At 38.7% G+C, this 17,995-nt stretch overlaps 1 long non-coding RNA gene across 16 annotated transcripts in view; it reads left to right on the top strand.

Annotated features, from left to right (window-relative positions):
- Nucleotides 1–17,995, top strand: part of LOC110257602 (uncharacterized) — a 276,977-nt gene that overhangs the window by 12,420 nt on the left and 246,562 nt on the right. Inside the window, exon 3 of one of the 16 annotated variants that reach the window (XR_014833317.1) lies at nucleotides 10,138–12,625. The exons of 13 other annotated variants lie outside the window; for them this stretch is intronic. This is a non-coding gene — a long non-coding RNA (uncharacterized LOC110257602). Of the gene's footprint in view, nucleotides 1–9,443; nucleotides 12,626–17,995 lie in introns of those variants that run through there. 2 more of the 16 variants (XR_014833308.1, XR_014833314.1) reach the window with 2 other exon arrangements.

Here is a 17,995-nt window from a genome sequence, read left to right as displayed (position 1 = left end):
TGAAGTGACCAGCCAGAGAGCCCCAAAGGGACAAGAGGCAATACCGGTGGTGATCGTTAGCACACGAGTAAGCGGAGAGTAAAGCGTTGTGGGATCTGTAATCAGCTCACACTCGGAGAAGATAAGAAGGTTTGAGATCTTGGAGGTGTTGGGTCGAGATCCGCAGGATACGACTGCACTCATTGGAGGCTGAGGTTGCTGGACTCGAGGGTCAAAAAAGTGGAGGCAAGTGAACAGCAGTGAGTTAGAATATCAGCTGTCCTATTTCAGTCACTGGTGATGACAGAAGAAGAGGGGCAGAAGGTAATGATTCAGGCAGAGAAGCGGCTGAGGAAGCTGATGGTGGGCTGTGAAGGATGGTAAATGATGGCGAAGAGGCTGATAAATATGCATCCTGTGCACTTCCAGCGTCAAAGGTGAAACGCTGAGAACTGAGCAGTAATCAGAGAGCCGCACGGGGGGCAAGTCTTAAAATTCATAAAATTTATAAAATTCAGTACAAGTTTACTGGAAGGTCTTAAAAAAAAAAATTAAAGTGCTTTAGTGCACTAAGTAGCAGAGGGACTGAGTATCCACCGGAGCATTGACGGGGTAACTCGGTTATAGGGGAAGGGCCAGGCTTCATAATGCAGGTGATGGTTTGAAGAGACGGTGAACAAAGCACTTACAGATAAAAAGTAAACGTGTGCGTAAGTGAATAAAGCTTCTGAGAAACTTTTAAAAAGGCAATCGAAATTGAGTCAGAGTTGAGTTTTTTGTTTCATTGTGTTGTGTTTCCTCCCCTACCCTTAAAGCATAGAACTCTAGGTGACTTACTATCTCTAATAAAAACTCATGTAGTCTGTGGGGTATAATGCTGTTCTGGTTAGATTTTCTGTGGTTTAACACAGATGGGAAAAGTATTTTAAGAAGCTAGCTATTTTGTTAAATGTTTATGACTTGTAAATTCCCAGCCTTTTAGGATTATCCAAATGTGTTGACATTGATGGTGAATTTGCAGGGAAATTAGCCAAATATGTTTGCCTAATTAACCAGTGGGATCTAATAATAGCTGTCAGGGTTGGTGTGTAAGTCAGGGCTACTTATTTATTCCGTGGAGGTGTGTTCAGATTATTTGCCTCTGAAGTTTAGATTTTTCAGATTCTTCACCCACCACTTTCTAGTCACTGAATGGGCTGTCAGAGCATGAATCCCTAACGTCTTCTTTGTGCAAAGAAGAAAAAAAGCAGTAGCCTACTATTTCATTTCACCGGAAGTCTGAAGTCTGACTCTTCCAAACTTCTATTTCTGTGCTTCTCATAAGATAGAGAAGGGGAATCACTCACTCTTCTGGCTCCGTGGTTTTGAGAGATGAGAAGAAGGTTTGAGTTGTTTGTGATAGTTTTAATCTCTTGGGCTAATGGTTTTGTAATTCAGCAGTTGTGTATCATTCTTAGTTGAGTAGCTGTAGCAGTTAGATACATAAAGTTGTAATAATTCTGTCAGATCGAAATGGTAGTATTTAGCCAATGACTGCAGGACCTCCTATAGGGAGTAACAGGAGAAAGAATACTGTCACTGAGTGGCTGTCACTGCAGGTATTCTACCGAGTATTTTCTATTCAATTTCATCCTTCTTCACAAACAGTACTGTACTGTCTCCAGAGTGGATTTGCTTGACACATGAAGAAAAGAGATTCATGAGCACATAGGCTGTATTGGGAAGTGTTTGCTTTAGCCTTGGACATTGCAGACTCTGAAGACTGTGCCCAGTTAATCAGTGTTAACTTACCGTACCTGTTACTCAAGTGAAAATATTGTCTTGTGTTGGTCACTTGCGTGTCAGGCAACTTGTTTGTAGAAAAGTGTATTTTCTGTTGTAAAAAAGGAAATGGAAAAAGACAACGGGGGTGAATGGTTGTCGTTTCTTCATGGTTCTCTACCCACTGGATGGGTAAAATTGTAAAATAACTCCATGTGAGGGTTGCTACTTATATAGTGGGGCTTAGGGTGACTTATTAGCTTACTGGTTACCTTAGCCTGTAAGTAGTATAAACAGCAGAAATACTATAAATGTGGGCTATTTTTATGTCGAACTTATTAGTGACCCCCCCCAAGTCACCTGAAATCAAATAATTTTAAAGGACTGCGCTGACCAGCACAGGCAGGTTAAGGAACTATCCTGTAAGTATTCTCGTGCTGATTCTACTGCTAATGAACACCTGCTTTTCCAGATTTTGTTTCTAATGGATAAAGGCATTTTGAAAGTCTCTTTTAGCTGTGAAGTTCTTATATTTGCCTCTTAAATATCATCTTGTAGGTTAAGCAGGACGAGGCAAAACATTAAGTATTTTTATTTAAAATATAATGCCATTTATTCCTCTTATTTTTATATAGTGCTTAGGTATTTTTATGTTTAAAATTCATAGAAAGAAGTCTTGCCTCTTTATTTTTCTTTTATTTTAATGACTTTTTTTTTCTGCTTCAGCATTTTCAGTCCTTTAGCAAATTTTACTTAAGAAAATGCTGAATAATAAGTATAAGGAAATGTTTAGTTTAGCTTTAGTATATTTATTTTAAAATCTGTAGGTCAGTTTGTGTGTGTGTGTGTTTGGTTTTGTATTTTAGTATTGCTGAAAATGCTACATCAACTTGGCCCCAGGATAGTAATTAACAACCCAGTCAGAGGTTGCTAGTAATTTCCCATTTATTTGGGGAGAAGTTTTTATTAAATAAGTTGGAATCATAGAATATTAGGCAGAGAAGATTTTTAAAACCACATTCAACATAGTAATATGTAAAAAAAGAGAAACAAAGTAAAATTAAAATTAAAGTCTTAAAATTAAGAAAATAGGAGTTTTCAAAAGAAGGCAATCTTTGTTAAAAAAAAAAAAAAAAGACTACTATTAACCTCCTAATAGGTAAGAGAATGTATTTCAAGTCTGTAGTTAGAAAAAATGCAACAAAATTTAAAAATCCACTGTTGCTGTTAAAAAGAGTAGAATGTCCTTATTTTTAAAATATGAATGCTTTAGAATCATATATTGATATTTAACTGTCTTATCTTGACTGTGTAATAAAGGAAATGTGAAAAGTATACAGTTTAGGGGAGGCAGGAAGAGTAATGATAAACCAGTAACCAGAGCTAATGTGTAGGAGTTTGGGAAACGCGACGTGTGTGTCATTATGAGCATAGAGCCCTGCCCAGGTTGAGGCTCAGTCGCAGCAGTGTGTTCTGACCTAGAGCCGTCCTGAGTCAAGGGGGGTGGTGAAGTGGTGGTGAGTGAGCTTTGCTGGGTCATAGCGCTGGCGTTTAGGGGAATCTTCTCCGTGATCTCTTGGCAGGTCTCTAGGAAGCATTTGCTTTTGTTACTTATTCATCCACTAGAAAGAAATTAAATACCAACTAAAATTAGTAGTAGATTTGTAGAAAAAAATACTGTTCTACCTTAGAGCATAAGGTCAGTTTAGTATAAATAGAATCTTGATTTTTTTAAAAAAGTAGCATGACTAGAATACTCTCAAAAGTTTTGTTTATCGGTTTTGTTGAAATAAAATTCAGTATAAATTTACTTGAAAATATTTAAAAACTTGTAAAGTAGTTTAAAGGGCAAAAAGTTGACATCACTATATTTGCCTTCATATGTATTTGTTCATTAGCCACTCATGTTATAAAGGAATATTATCACTATTAGGTCTGTGTTTCATACACTGAATTGTGCAGATCCTGGTATTATGTTAAAAGAACCACAGAACCACAGCACATTATACTCAAGTCCAACTCTAGGAAATGTATAGCAGAAAGTCTCTTGCTCATAAAATACTACAAATGGAAGAGACCTTAGCTGTCATTTAGATGAGAGTCGGCAAACTATCACCTGGGACCAAATCCACCCCACAGCCTGTTTATTTATGCGTAAGAGCTAAGAATAGGTTTTATATTTATAAGTGGGTGAAAAACAAAAATAATGCTCTATTATGTGGGAGATTTCTATGGAATTTTCATTTCACTGTCCATAAATAAAGTTTTATTAGAACATAGTCACACATACTTGTTTATGAATGGTCTGTGACATCCTTCATGCTCCAGTGGCTGAGTCATCGTGACAAAGAGCATATGGACCACAATGCCTAAGATGTTTATATGTGGCCTTTCACAGAAAACATTTGATATATATAGAGAGCTAGACAGCAATTAAATTTCCTCTCTGGGGCTGATACTCAGGGGTGGCTAAGATTCTGTTGAGAAGGGTTCTGTTTGTGGGTTGCGTGTAGAAGTCTGCATTGACAGGCACGGTCTCTCTCAGTCTGTCTCAGGTCAGGGTGGGGGATGGTAGTACAAGTTCAGCACTTTCTAGTTAAACTTCTAATGTGCGTAATTCACGTTACTGAGTTTGTATTAAACCTCAGCAGAACACAAGGCCATTACCCTTCCAAGCCTCATTTCTGTTCTTCCTGGTCTCCAGCCATCTAACGCCATCTTGGTGCATATTAAGAATCATGGAGAGAACTTTTAAAAAACGCAGCCCCCCATGCAGAAAACCCACCAAATTGTGGTAAGTTTGGTGTGAGGCCTAGGGAATTCCATTTTCAAAGATATTGCAACTTAAGTAATGTTTATCCAGGATGCTGCTGTCCAGTACACTAACTGCTAGTTGCATTTGGCCACTTAAATTTAAATGAAGTAGAATTTAAAATTCAGTCTCTCAGTTGCATAAGCTACATTTCAAGTGCTCAATAACTATGTGAGCCTAGGGGCTTCTGAATGTAACAAATCAATAGAACATTTCCTTCATTGCAGAAAGCTCTGTTGGACAGAGCCAACCTTCGAGATTTCAGGATCCGGATTTAATCTCAGAAATTCACTCATCAGCTTTAAAATGAAGGATGAGTTTGTTTTCATGTGGTCAGAAATGTGAAAAAAAAAAAGTTAAGAGAAGCAAGAAACTCAGGATAAAGATGGAAATCTCCACGTACCATCTGACTCATCCACTTACCATTAAGATAACGAAAAAGATACGTAAATTGAGTAAAACCCATAAAGAACTAAAAGTGAGGGAAAGTAGTATTTTTCTGTCAGATGTTTGGAAAAATTTTCATGAAACATCGTGAGGGGAGGCAAGATTGAGAAGGACTGGTCGATCTATGAGTCACCAGAGGCCACAGGGAGTTTTGCCTGAGGAATGAGAAATGGAGATGATGGGGAAAGCCCACAGGCTTCAGGAAGTTTGAAGCAGTACCTGAGCAGAGGTGAGCTGCTGAGAAGCCAGTGGGTGGTCCTGACATCCCTGAGAAAATGCAGTGGTACTCTCTCCCTGACGTAGGAGTGCAGGGTGCTCTCTCAGCGGGTGAGCCACTGACATGCTTTGTAATGCACCTGCTTCCTCCGGTGGCTAAGGGATGTAGTCTTGCAGCTTGTAGAGGAAGGGGCTCTTCCAGCACAAGTCACAGTGAATCCATCCTCTGGAAGCCTCAACTGACACTGGTGACCTGACTTCTCTTATTGAGCCATCTTTCATCCCACAGTTGAGAGACAGTCTGAAGTGACGAAATAAACCCACAGCACACGTACACTTTGCTTTTCCCACTAATTTGGTATGTGAGAGCGCACATCTTACTCTCTTAGTACAGAAAAGTAAAACAAAATGTAAACACAGAAACAATGAACTGTAGAGATGAACAAAGAGAAAGGTGACCAGCTGTATGAGATAGCCAGTAATCCAAGAATCCAAGAACAGAAAACCTGGGAAAGAATAAATGCTCCTGCAAATCTGTGGAACAGATTTATTGCAAGAAATGAGAGTTTTTTTTTTTTTTTTTTTTTTTTTTTGGTAATTCAGGGAGCTATTGTGTCTTCAAACAAGGCACTTATCAGAAGACAGCTCCCATACGAAAAAGATGATTAACATGCGGTGGTTACAGCATGGAGGCAAAAAAAGTTGAATATTCCAGAAAATGGAATCAGTGGATTATTATACCAAATTGAGAAACTGTCACAGGATTTAGAGTAAAAGAGTTAAAGAGATAAATGTACTGATCAGAAATATAAAGGGCATTCTTAAGAAATCAAAGATACTTACAAGAGAAAACAGAGCAGTTATGGGAAAAGCGATTCCCAAACAAGTAATGGTAGAATATTTCTTGGCAGTGGGGACTTAAAACTCAGAGAAAATTGTTTATCTGAACTATGATGATGAAAGTCCTGAATGAAAAAAAAAATGAAGCGTCAAGATGACAGAGGAAGAAGTTTGTTTATAAAAGGAAAAAATTTGGATTCGCAATTGATATCAGACTCTCCACAATATGAAAAATACAGAAGAGAAATGAACGCAAGATTCTTGAGAGAAGTATATTGAAACCCAGGACTTTTATAGCCAGACAGGCTATCATTCATGTTTGAGAGCAATAGAGAGATATTAATAGACATAAAAGGACTCCAAATGTTTTTACCCACATTCCTTTTCTGGAAAAAAGAAAAGATTTAAAAAACTTGAAAAAGTATTCCAGCTGACTGAGGAATGAATCAAACCAAAAAACTAAGTAATGACGATTATGTGTTGTAAAAGAAAATAGGGCAAATAATTAAAGCCAATGAGGATTAGATTGCGCTGTAAAAAAAAAAAAAAAAAGGTAGTGAGTAATTGAAACCAAATAATCAGTATTGAAATTGCTGTTGTTAATATAGTGAGAAGTTAAAAACAATAGAAAATGTTAAGTAATTCTCCCAAAAGAAACTAAAAATGTTTAAAAGTGATGATATTCTGGATATGAAATCCCAAATTATACCAACAAAATCTTAGAGTAGGAGTGTGAATAATTGCTTGCAAAATGTTTCATGAAATGTGTGTGGGTAGGGGATTCTCAAATACATGTATTTTATTTTTGGAGTGATAAAGATGTATGAAGATAGAACTAAATAAATACAAGTAAAGGTATTTTACATGTAAATTAACCATTAATTGGAAAAAATAATTTTCAAATTATGCAAAGTAAAGGAAACAACCACCTGGGTACATAAGAAACAGATCTGAAAACATACAAATAAAATAACAAGACAACAAAGAAAATTTAATTAAGTCAATAAAATAAAAATGAAAAGCAAAAGTAAATAAAATCGACTAAAATTTGATGAATTTTTACCTCTGGCCCAAACTCATTCCTTTTCCAAAGCACAGTGATTCTCCATTCCTAATTCCTTAGCAACCATTTGCCTTTATTTCAAATTTGATAGTTTTATATTTCTTTTCATTTGCATAGCTTCTTGAAGGGAACAGAAATGCATTACTTTTCCACAGTTCTCTATATAATTTTAGTTCCATTACCTTCAAAATTACTGGCAGCAGTCAAAAAAATCATAGAAAGTTTAGGAAGGACTTTTCTGGCTCCCATTTCTTCTTACTCTTGGAGTTCATGGTGATCTTTTGGTTAGTGGTCTGATCTCACCTTTTGAACTTCGCCTTGTCCTGCATGTTTGTAAAGGGCACCGTTTAAGAAATGCTGAGCGCGTCTTTGGATGTGTATCTATCAGTCATTGATTTGGCAGATATTAAAAGCTTACCTTTGTCATAGGATTGGGGATAAAATCCAGCCCTCATGAAATTTCCAATCTATCCGAAGAGGTGTGTTGTGCCAAGATACCGTTTAAGCCCCTGTGGCAGCTGGGCTATAGCCTACGCAGCCCAAATGTGTGCTCCATTCCCGCGCACTTACCAACATGAAATCTTTCCTCAGTCATCTTAAGCGCATCTCTTCTCCCACTTTTTTACATTCTATTTGCTCCACTTATCATGTTTCTTTACTTTCCTCATTCTTACACTCATTTCCCATGATTTACCTGGAATAGCGACCCCTCAAACCACCATTCTTGAACTTTGGCTTCCAGAATCACCACCATGAAGGACGTCCAGCTGTTCCTGAATTTTGGCTTCATGCCATGGAGGGCTCAAGTCCCTGCAATGTGCTTTGGATTGGGCGAGCCCAGGTCGCTTGTTTTCTGCTTACCTGCCAAGGGATGCAGAGAGACCCTCTCAGCTTTAGTCTTCGGGTTTGCTTCCTCCCAAATAGAGTTTGGATGCTGAAAAGCAACAGCTTTTCTCTGCAGTGTCTATGCGAATGTGTTAAGTGTATGTGCATTGGATGCATGGGTATGGATAGAGAGCATTATGAATTCACTTATTGATATTTGAAGTCTCTTGAGTCACTGTTTCCTTATGATGAAAAGTTTTAGATTAGTCTATGCATTTCGTATTACATGCCACAGATTTTAAGATTTTCCATGAAAGTGCCTAGAAAATGACTCAAAACCCGCTAGGGACTCTGAAAGATCAGCCAGGTCTCTGGGCACGCCCCCAGCTCTTTGGTGTGCACAGGTGTGCTTTTAGTTATTTTATCAGATTTTATTAAAAGAAGGTGTTCTGCAACTCAGAGTTTTTGAGTTATTTTACCGCTGCAGTAGATTCTTGTTTCTCAGAGACCTACAGTATCAGCACACCTGGGAGTTTGTTAGAACTGCAGTCTTGCTCCACCCTGTACCATTCAAATCAGAGTCTATATTTTAACAAGGTCATTAGATGACCCATCCATCTCAAATTCAAGTTTATAGAGCATTGTACTAGTCGATTCCTAACATCACTGTATAGCACTGCGCTCTAATACACATTTATACAGTGTATGTTTTGTCTTGCCTTATTTTGCTGGGCAGCTTGGTCAGAGAAAATGAAATCCATCAAAGATAAATAGCATAACATTTTTTTGACTGAGTACACAGAGGGATATTTGAATGGAATTAGGTCCCAACTTTATCTCATTTCTATTGATAGTACCTAAAGCAAATGAAAGTTATCTGGCCTTAGCTGATTATAAGTCTCAGTTCCTCCTGTGAGAAGAATATGAGTCGAATATCCTGTAATTAATGAAAGAAAAGAGTCTTCCAAAGGTGGTTTTGGGAAAATGAATGAGAAGCCTATTAAATGTTGATAATGATAAAATCAAGAGGTGATGAGTCCTGACATTGGTAGGAGGTTTAGAGTTTACCAAGCACTTGAATATTCAGCAACTCACTGAAGCCATTAACTCTTCAAGGGAGAAGGCAAAAGAGGTATTTTTAACCACAGCTTACAAATTCAAAAAGACCTGAACCAGTAGCCTATCATAACCGAGACCAGTGCGTATCACTTCCACCTGGAAGTTGGTTTCTCCCTTTTCCTCTCATTTCCTGTCAAAACAGTATGAGTCCAAGCACAAACGGGCCATGGAGAAGGATCTTTGTACTATATTTGCAATATCTGAATTGACATTTTTTTCAGTTGCTTAAATGTCTCTTTTTGGGTTTCCATTTTTCTTAGGCTTTCCTGTCATTTTTTTGGACCGTTTTAGTTTTTCCTGCCAGTTTTCCCCACCAGCTTCTTCCTCCCTCTCTAGCTTCAGCAGCATCTGAGGCTAGACCCTGCTAACTTGCAGTAATAGGTTCTGTTTCTTCCTCACCACCTCTGCCCTCACAGAAGCTTCCTCCTTTCCCATGGCCCCCTGCCTCCTGATGGTCCTTGCTGGGACTCCGGGTGGCTCATCTGTGTTCTACCTCCTCCTCTCCACCTGGCCCAACCACTGCTCCGCCAGGCCTCCCTCGGCTGGGGAATGTCGTCATGGCAACCGACAGTCTGTGGCCCAGGAGACACGGTACTGAGCCAAAACTGGCAGGAAGAGACACTGAGCAGCATCTGCGGGGGCTGATACGGCCGAAGTATCGGGTCGGGTCCCCTGTACGTGAAGAGAGAAGGAAGTGTCAGAATCATATTGGTGGTGGTGCGTCTACCAGGAATGATCCCTGAGCTGACAGAATGGCTGGAAGATGTGCTTGCAGGCCCTGGTTGAGTTGCATGTGCTACTGGTTTGTATGCCCACATCCAGCCTTTTGAATCAGCATCGCCATCACCAGTGCTAATCCCACAGTCATTAGAGAGGAAGAAAAATGAAAATGATTCTAGGTTGTGGGTGTAAAGGTGAAGAAGAAAATACGTTTGCTCTGTTTAGTACAACACATTACTGTATCCCAGATTTATCTAAATTGTTAGCTCTGATTATCATGGAGAGGGGTAAGTGATAATTTTACCTTGTAAAATGGACACATCAGGACTTAATAGAGTGTTCTTTTTTGCATCAGGACAAACAAACGAACAAACAAAAAATCCCAGTAAAGCCTGATGTGATTGCCTCATGTTTTCAGACGTCTGCAGGGACTAGAAAGGATGGAGACGTTAAGAAGGACGGGTCTTTGCTGATCACTTAACGTCACTTAGAAAAAGTGGAATTAAAAACAGGAATTGTTAGAACTCTGCTTTTAAGGCTGCAGTGGCATTGTACCTGCAACACATTTCTGTGTAGCGCTCAATAATTTAGAATATTAAAACGCTGAAGCTAGCCGTAACAGACTAGCATCTTTTTCCGTCTACAACTGAGGGGAAGGCCCCGAAAATGGAAGGGCCTACCTATGGGTCACACAGCTTCTGAGCTTTGTCATCCTTGTCCTCCTTACATTGAACTTCAATTCAGCCCAGAAAGCTGAAACAAACTTGGAGAAGAGTCCTTTGGGCCTTAATATTTGGAAAAATTGTGTGCATTCTCTAAGGACTGAGCTCTGTGCTCACGGGCCAATCACACCATATGGCTTTGCAGCAAATCCTCCACACCCAGTCATAGCACTGCAAATGCCGTTTCACTGCCTTTGCAGATTAGACTCAATTTATGACACTGGTCAGGGAAGGCTTCACTATGTATATCAAACAAAACAACATGAAAGGCTTCACTATGTATATCAAACAAAACAACATGAAAGTTGTAAAATTTAACAGCCCGAAAATAATAAAATGAAGGGGACAAAGGGGAAGTAAAGCAAGAGGTAGTTGTAAATGCGCTAAATTCACTTTAATTAAAGAAAATGAACACCGTGTCAAGTGACACAGCAAGTAACAATTTTAAGTTTTTTATCTAAAAGTTATATTGTTAACTGTCAAAAGTCTAAAAAAAAAAAAACCCCAGAAACTGTTTAAAATTTATTATCTTTTGGAGGATTTTTTTGCTTTAGACCATTTCATGTTGTTTAAGCTTTTAGATGTGGGTGTATACTTTTTTAAGACTAAAAAAGTCTTTTCATCTATAAGGATTTGGTTAAATAAATCCTGTACAGCCCTAAAATGCAATACTTGACCTCCATTGAGAAATATAGGGTTGCTGTAGTTATTCCGATATAGAAGAATGTCTATGATGAAAGAATAAGAGGAGGAATGAAGAAATTAAGTTGTAGAGTCTCACACACGCACACACACACACACACACACTCGCACGTCATGTAGACCCCATCTGTGCATGTGTGTGTGTTTCTTTGTTGTGTATGTTTCTCTACATTTCTGTGTTATAAAAAGAGATATGGAAAGACATACACCCAAGTCCTAGATTTGAGAGGAGAAGAAATGAGGAATAAGAACTTTCTTTTTTAAAAAAAATTCTGTATCATTTGAATGTTTAAATAATAATATATTGATTTTAAATTCAGTATTTTAAGATACTAAAACAAAAATCACACAGCTAAACATTTGATGAAATGTTTCACAAATATTTTCATGTTTAAATTTAACACAGACTCTTTTAAGTATAATGTTACGTAGAGATAAGAAGCTTCCTAAATTATTTATTTGAGTGTACTTCTGACATTTTGGGAGTAGGTATAAAATAAGAAAGTGTTTTAAGAAAAAATATAGAGCAGTTGGACTCAGTTTGAAAATAAGTAGTATAATGAAGATCCGTCTTTGGAAACTAATGGATTTTTAAATATAATTATTAAAAATTTTTGTTTTAAACAGGTATAATTTCTCTAACCTAAACAGTAAATGGGATTTTTGCGAGATTTTCTTTTCCCCCTTCCCCATTAATCTACTTTACTATCTTGAAAAGTTTAGCAAATGAATAGAAAGTCATAATGAAAGCTGTTGTGATAACTATTGTCTTTCACATTTATTGGTAGTGGGGCCAATCCCAACTGGCGGTGCCCCCTCTCTCTTCTCCCAGACCAGCTTTGAAAGTCAAGCTCTTTGTTTAATTGGCTCAGAGGGAGCACAAAGAAAAATAAACAGTAGGTTGAAATTTGAGCTTGAAAGTATTGAAGGTTTCATGGTTTTTGGGTTTTTTTTTTTTGACTTTTGTTAAAAGTGTAACAGAAAAAGTAACCTCCAGCTCCCTTAAGATCTTTGGCTGAAAACTGGCAATTTTGAAGCAAGTGAACAGATTATTTTGGCAATAAAAATCAAACGCGCTGTTGTACACTTAATGTTTCATAATGTTCCCTCCATAAAATTCTCAAATTTGAAAAAGAAATTAAGGGACACTAAGTTTTCTCATTTATAATAACATACAAGATAGTACAATATGCAAGGTAATATATAAGATATACAAGACAATTACATGTTCCAGTGGTGTGGAGCTTTAAGTGTGCAGGCTGTGCACGTTAGTAAGTGCTTGCACTGTTAGTTTTCATTATTTATGTCTGTATGTGTTTAAACATATTTTTGCTTATCTTTTGGATATTGAAATGTCCTTGAAACAAAATGTGTTCTGTGTGTGAGATCAGAAAGTAGTAAAATGTGATTTGCCATTTTTTCCCGCGTCTGAATGTATTAATCCTTATTTTAAGAAGAGAATACAAAACAAAAGGACAGTTCAGGGTCCAGTTGTTCCACATGCATCATGAAACAAATTCTCGTCTAAAGTGAAAAATGTTACCTTTATCGTCATTCTTTTCTCAAGCATCTCTTTTCTAAAAGAAATTACTGAGAATGGAATAAAGATTTTCATTCGTTTAGGTGGAGGGTCATGGTGAAATAAAGAAACAGATTCAATATTTAGTTTCTCCTTTCCCGCTTGTATAGACATAGCGAAGTTATGGTCCAGGCCTGGTAGTTCCTAATGTATGTGTTTGTCTGTACTTTCTCTTCATCCTCTGAAGAGCATGTCTTGGTCTTCCTCAGTGGATAAATATCAGCTGGTTTTGTGTGTCTGTTTGTGCTAGATAGAGGGTGGGTACCGTTCTGCACAAACCATCGAGTCACCGCAGAGTTGCGCAAACGTCTGGAGCAGCAGCGTCTGACGCCGACGGTCCGGTGGCCCCGCTAGAATGCGTTCGCCCTTCCTTCTTTTGGTTACAGCAACGGTATGGCCTCCTTTGGGGCACTCGCTCCCCTGCTTCCAGACCCCCCAGGAGACTCCCGCCGGAGGACATCCCTCCTTCCGAGCAGTGCACTCCCTGGGGTGCGAGAGCATACAGCACACGCGTCTCTGCCCCAGCCAGGTTCCCAGAGCTCCCGCTTCCCTTCCTGCCTGCATCCAGCGGGCCTGTACCCCGACAACGAGCACCAGCAGAAGAGGGAAGCCCTGGGGCCCTGACTGTCAGGGTGCAGTCACGGCCTTCTCATTCGGTCTCAGAGTCCTGCCAGGATCCTTGTGTGAGGGTGAGCTTGTGGCTGGACCTTTGTAAACTTTTTGTTGAAGTGAAATTTTCTCACAGGATTTCCTCTCATTTTGGTTGACGTCACCGTTTTCTGCTTGTAAATTAGGGCATGTGCAATCTGTTCTCTTGAGGTGTGTGAAGCTAAAATCATTCACTCCTGAAGACACCTCTCTGACTTTTATGCAGAGTATTCTAGCACAACAGCTCAGGAGGAGTACTGGTAACATAGGCATTTCCTTGTTTCTCCTCTGATTGAGCAAGATCGTCTCATATAAAAGTAACGCATCACCAGTGTGCCCCGTCTGAAAATGGAGATGGACTCTGAAAGGAGGGAAAAAGCAGTCACGCATAAGCTCCCCTAGAGAAGAGATTGTCTGCTAACATTCTCCGTGTTTTCATCAGGTCCCATCTGTACATTATTTTCAGTTGAAATCACACTATGCAGACAATTTTATAAAGTTCCGTGATCTACTGGACATTTCAGGTTATTAACAACTTGAAGTAATTACATCATTAAAATACAAATTGTCCAATAAAATGCATTTTATAGAAATTTGGAGATATTTAAAAAGAAAAAAAAACTATCATGTATAATACTACTACACTGAGGCAACCGCTAGTAGCATCTTAGTTCTCTTTTGTTCTTTTTTTAAATACATTTTCCTTTTCCACATTTGATGTAGTGTTATATACTTCCCTATAAACCCTTTATTTTTGCTTTATGTCACAGAATTTTCCCCTAGCATTATAATTTTACATTAAAAATCTCTGTTTGCATTTTTGATGGCTGCATCATAGAATACCACAATTTAGGAAACTATTTGGAGCTTAATTTTTTGGTGTGTTGTTTGTTTACGAGTGAGACTGTTTATTACGGGACTTCTTTAAGTGGCAAGTGAATAAAGGGTATAGCAGGTAAGGAGGAGTGCAGGAAGGGATCTGGGGGCAGGGCCAGTAGCCATGTGTGAGGGGAGGACAGCTAGAGCAAGTGCCGGGGAGCATTTAGGCCCATCCAGCACAGGGCACTGCTGTGGGACACCAATCTGTCTTCCAAGAGTTCTCGTGCCAACAGGCCGCAAGAGCTAAGCAGGAGCGCCGAGAATTGCTCCAGCCATTTTAAGTGCAATTTTGTAATCTGAAAGACGGCCTCGCAGAGCTGGAGGGATTGACTTGGTTTGCAACACCTTAGCACTCCGTCATGCTGTGGACAGAGAAACGTTTAAATTAAAGCTATTCCAGTGTTTTCCACAAAGACCAAAGGCATCCACATGAGGTTACTGCAAGGTCAGCATTGACTTTGGTCTGTTGAAAACCCAGAGGATGAATTTGGCGGGTTGAAGGATTTATCTTGGATAGTGAAATTAAACATACATTTGTACATTTCTTTTATTGTAACTTTTCCTTCAGAACGTTTTCCTCTTGCCAGGTATCTACTGCTGCTTTTATTGGCTATCAAACTACTGTCAGTTAGAAAAAGTTAATCACTGTAAATTCTTCAGTCACTGTGGTGTTTCCATTGCTTTGCTGTCTGGGTACTGTTTCCTTTCTCCCTCTCTCCCTTCTTTTTAATTCTTTTCTTTAGATTCGTGGTATAAAACCTTTCTTCTATTTAAAGCGAATGGGACTAGAATGTGAAAACTAATACAGAAACGTAGACTTCTGGTTCAAGATAATATCTTGATGATGCATATTTAGCACTCTTTTCTCTGACATCACCGTTAAAATGATCAAAGAAATAAAAAAATAGAGAAACTTCAGATTAGATACACACACACACACACACTCACACACACACGAAAAAAGAGAAAAAGAAAAAAGAAAGGAAGAGCACGGAAAAGAAAAACAGGACACCTACTAACCCACTACTCACAAAAGAGAAATTTTGAGGGACTTCAAGAATCCATGCGAGACCTAATCTAGGTGAAAATCAGCCAACCTAACTTTTATCTCCTGCGTAGGAAAACCCTGTGCGGGACCTAGAAGGACAGAAGCCCACAGAGACCCTGACGTGAGAGAGAAGGAGAGGGAAGTGCGAGTCGGCCAGGGGAGCCCCGAAGGGCAGCGTCTGGCTTCACACCTGCCGGACTCAGAACCGCAGGCCGTCGGCTCAGCCTGCTTGTGCTTTGCCGGGACGATGCCCTCACTAAAGGCATCACGGAGACAGTGGCTCCATGTAAGAGCAGTTGTTTTCAAGTAGAGAAAAGAGGAAATGCCCCAGCTGTCTTTGAGCTACTGTAAGAAATGTGATTACAAAACAGGACTAGTGTGACTTTGCTTTAGCCAGAACTTTAGAAAGTAGCAGGTCGGACCTTGATTTGGTGAATGAAATGGGGCCCTACCGCAGAGTCACCAAGGTGATTGTACCAGTTAGAGAAGTGGCTGGTGCCCAGCTCATTCTGGGTTTCTACCGTAAAGAAGTCAGCAGTCGACCTTCTGGGTAGGGTCCCCTCTCTGGTAATCACAGAGAGAAAATAGACTGAGTACAATTAAGTATGAAAGTCAAACCCTCTGCTTTCGTTAGGACTATACAGCGTCTCCTGGGACAGCGTCTGGTTCAACTCATGTCAAGTGACGAAACGAAATAAACGTGGATCGCCATGTTAAGGATGAAGCAGCGGCAAGAAAAAACTGTTCTCCCCTCTCCCCAACTTTACCGAGCTCTAATAGACAAATTTATAAGGTAGTTAAAGTGTACAGCGTAACAGTTTGATACATTATTCATTGTGAAAGGACTCCCCCATTGAGATAATGCGTCTGTCACCTCAGAGTCTTACTTCTTTGGGTGAGAACATATAAATTTTAATCTTAGGTTTCAATTGTGCAATAAAATGTTATCACGAAAAGTTAACATCTTCTACATTAGCTACTCCGAGAAAGACACCTCATTGTATTGTTTAATTGTAGAATCTAACTCATAGAAAGGGGAGAAAAGTGATTGTCAGAGGCTGGGGTAGGAGGTAGAGGTTGGTAAAAGGAAACAAACTTTAAATCATAAAATTAATTTATGAAAAAAATATTAGTTCCAAACACAGAGGTCAATCTAAGGAATCTAGAGCAGCTATTTCATCACCACTCTCACTGCAGAAAATAAACCTACTAAAATATTAACAGTAAAATGTTTTTTAAAAATATGTGTTTTTTTGGAGTTCCCGTTGTGGTGCAGCAGAAACGACTCCGACTAGGAACCATGAGGTTACGGGTTCGATCCCTGGCCTCACTCAGTGGGTTAAGGATCCAGCGTTGCTGTGAGCTGTGGTGTAGGTCGCAGATGCAGCTCGGATCGGGTGTTGCTGTGGCTCTGGCGGAGGCCGGTGGCTACAGCTCCGATTAGAGCCCTAGCCTGGGAACCTCCCTATGCCACGGATGTGGCCCTAAAAAGGACAAAAGACAAAAAAAAAAAAATTGTTTTTTAATTGATGCTAAGCTACATCATGTAAAATAAAACTTGACTTCAGTGAAAAGTAGATTATATGATAGAAGCAGTGAAAAGTAGATTTATTGCTCTAGGAAAATAAATTAGTGGAATAGTAGTTAAGCACTCAAAATTTTCCTGTAACTTAGAGGAAAAGTCTGAGATAATTATGAGGAAGAAAAGGTAAGAGACAAGGAGGAAATGCCTAGGAGTAAACGTACTTATAATAGAAATTTATAGTATTCACAAGGCATGTGGAAAAGGAGCAAAATTATTAAATCATTGAAAAAATTCCCTGTGTTTAAAATTTGATTTTTAGTTTTTGACAGAGGAAAAAAAATAATGAAGATAATTGGACATAAACATATTTAGGTGAAATATTTTAATTTCTGATAATGTAAACATTTTATAAGCCTCCAGTAGGGAATGAAAAATAAGTTGCTGTAAACAAAAGGAGGAAAAATTCCAGTTGACATCAGCCATCTCAGGAGCACTAAATATTATTAGGTAGCAGGAGTCATGTCTGTAGTTTTCAGTGAAAAAAATTCTCAACCTAGAATTCTGAATCCATTGGAACTATCACCATGAAAGCAGCGGAAACACATTCTCAGTTATGAAAGTTTTACAGAGTAATACATTTCTTCTGAATGACTACAGGTCATATGCTCCAAAATAAATAACTAGCTTTCTCATATAGTAGCAATAACCAATTTAAAACTATAACAAAATATTTTTATCAAGCAACAAAAGTATAATATAAAATATCTAGGAATACATTGAATGAGAGGCGTGCTCAACATGGGCGTATGATCCATTCAGCAAGTATTTAATATATACCAGCTCTCTAATACTGAGAACACACTGTGAGGGACACACGAGAAAGATGAATGTGAACATCAGGCACCTCGGTGAGAAAAATAAACCTTAAAAACATATCAGTTATCCTGCAAATGCATCTGTCATCTCACTTTTGTCTCTCTCTCTGTCTATCTACTAATTTAAACTCTTCCCTGATTTACTTTAGGAATGAAGATTTGGAGAGTATTTATATAGATGTATATGAGCATATGATAGGAAAGGGTTTTTTTTTTTTTTTTTTTAAAAAAAAAA

The sequence above is a fragment of the Sus scrofa genome, chromosome 18 (assembly GCF_054392235.1).
Source record: "Sus scrofa isolate SSC_HxYL_T2T_F1_AM1 chromosome 18, Sscrofa_HxYL_maternal_Yorkshire_Landrace_v2.0, whole genome shotgun sequence".
In the NCBI taxonomy this organism is placed as follows: Eukaryota; Metazoa; Chordata; class Mammalia; order Artiodactyla; family Suidae; genus Sus; species Sus scrofa.
Note: the sequence above shows the minus strand (reverse complement) of the source record. Positions and strands in the feature narration are given on the sequence as shown.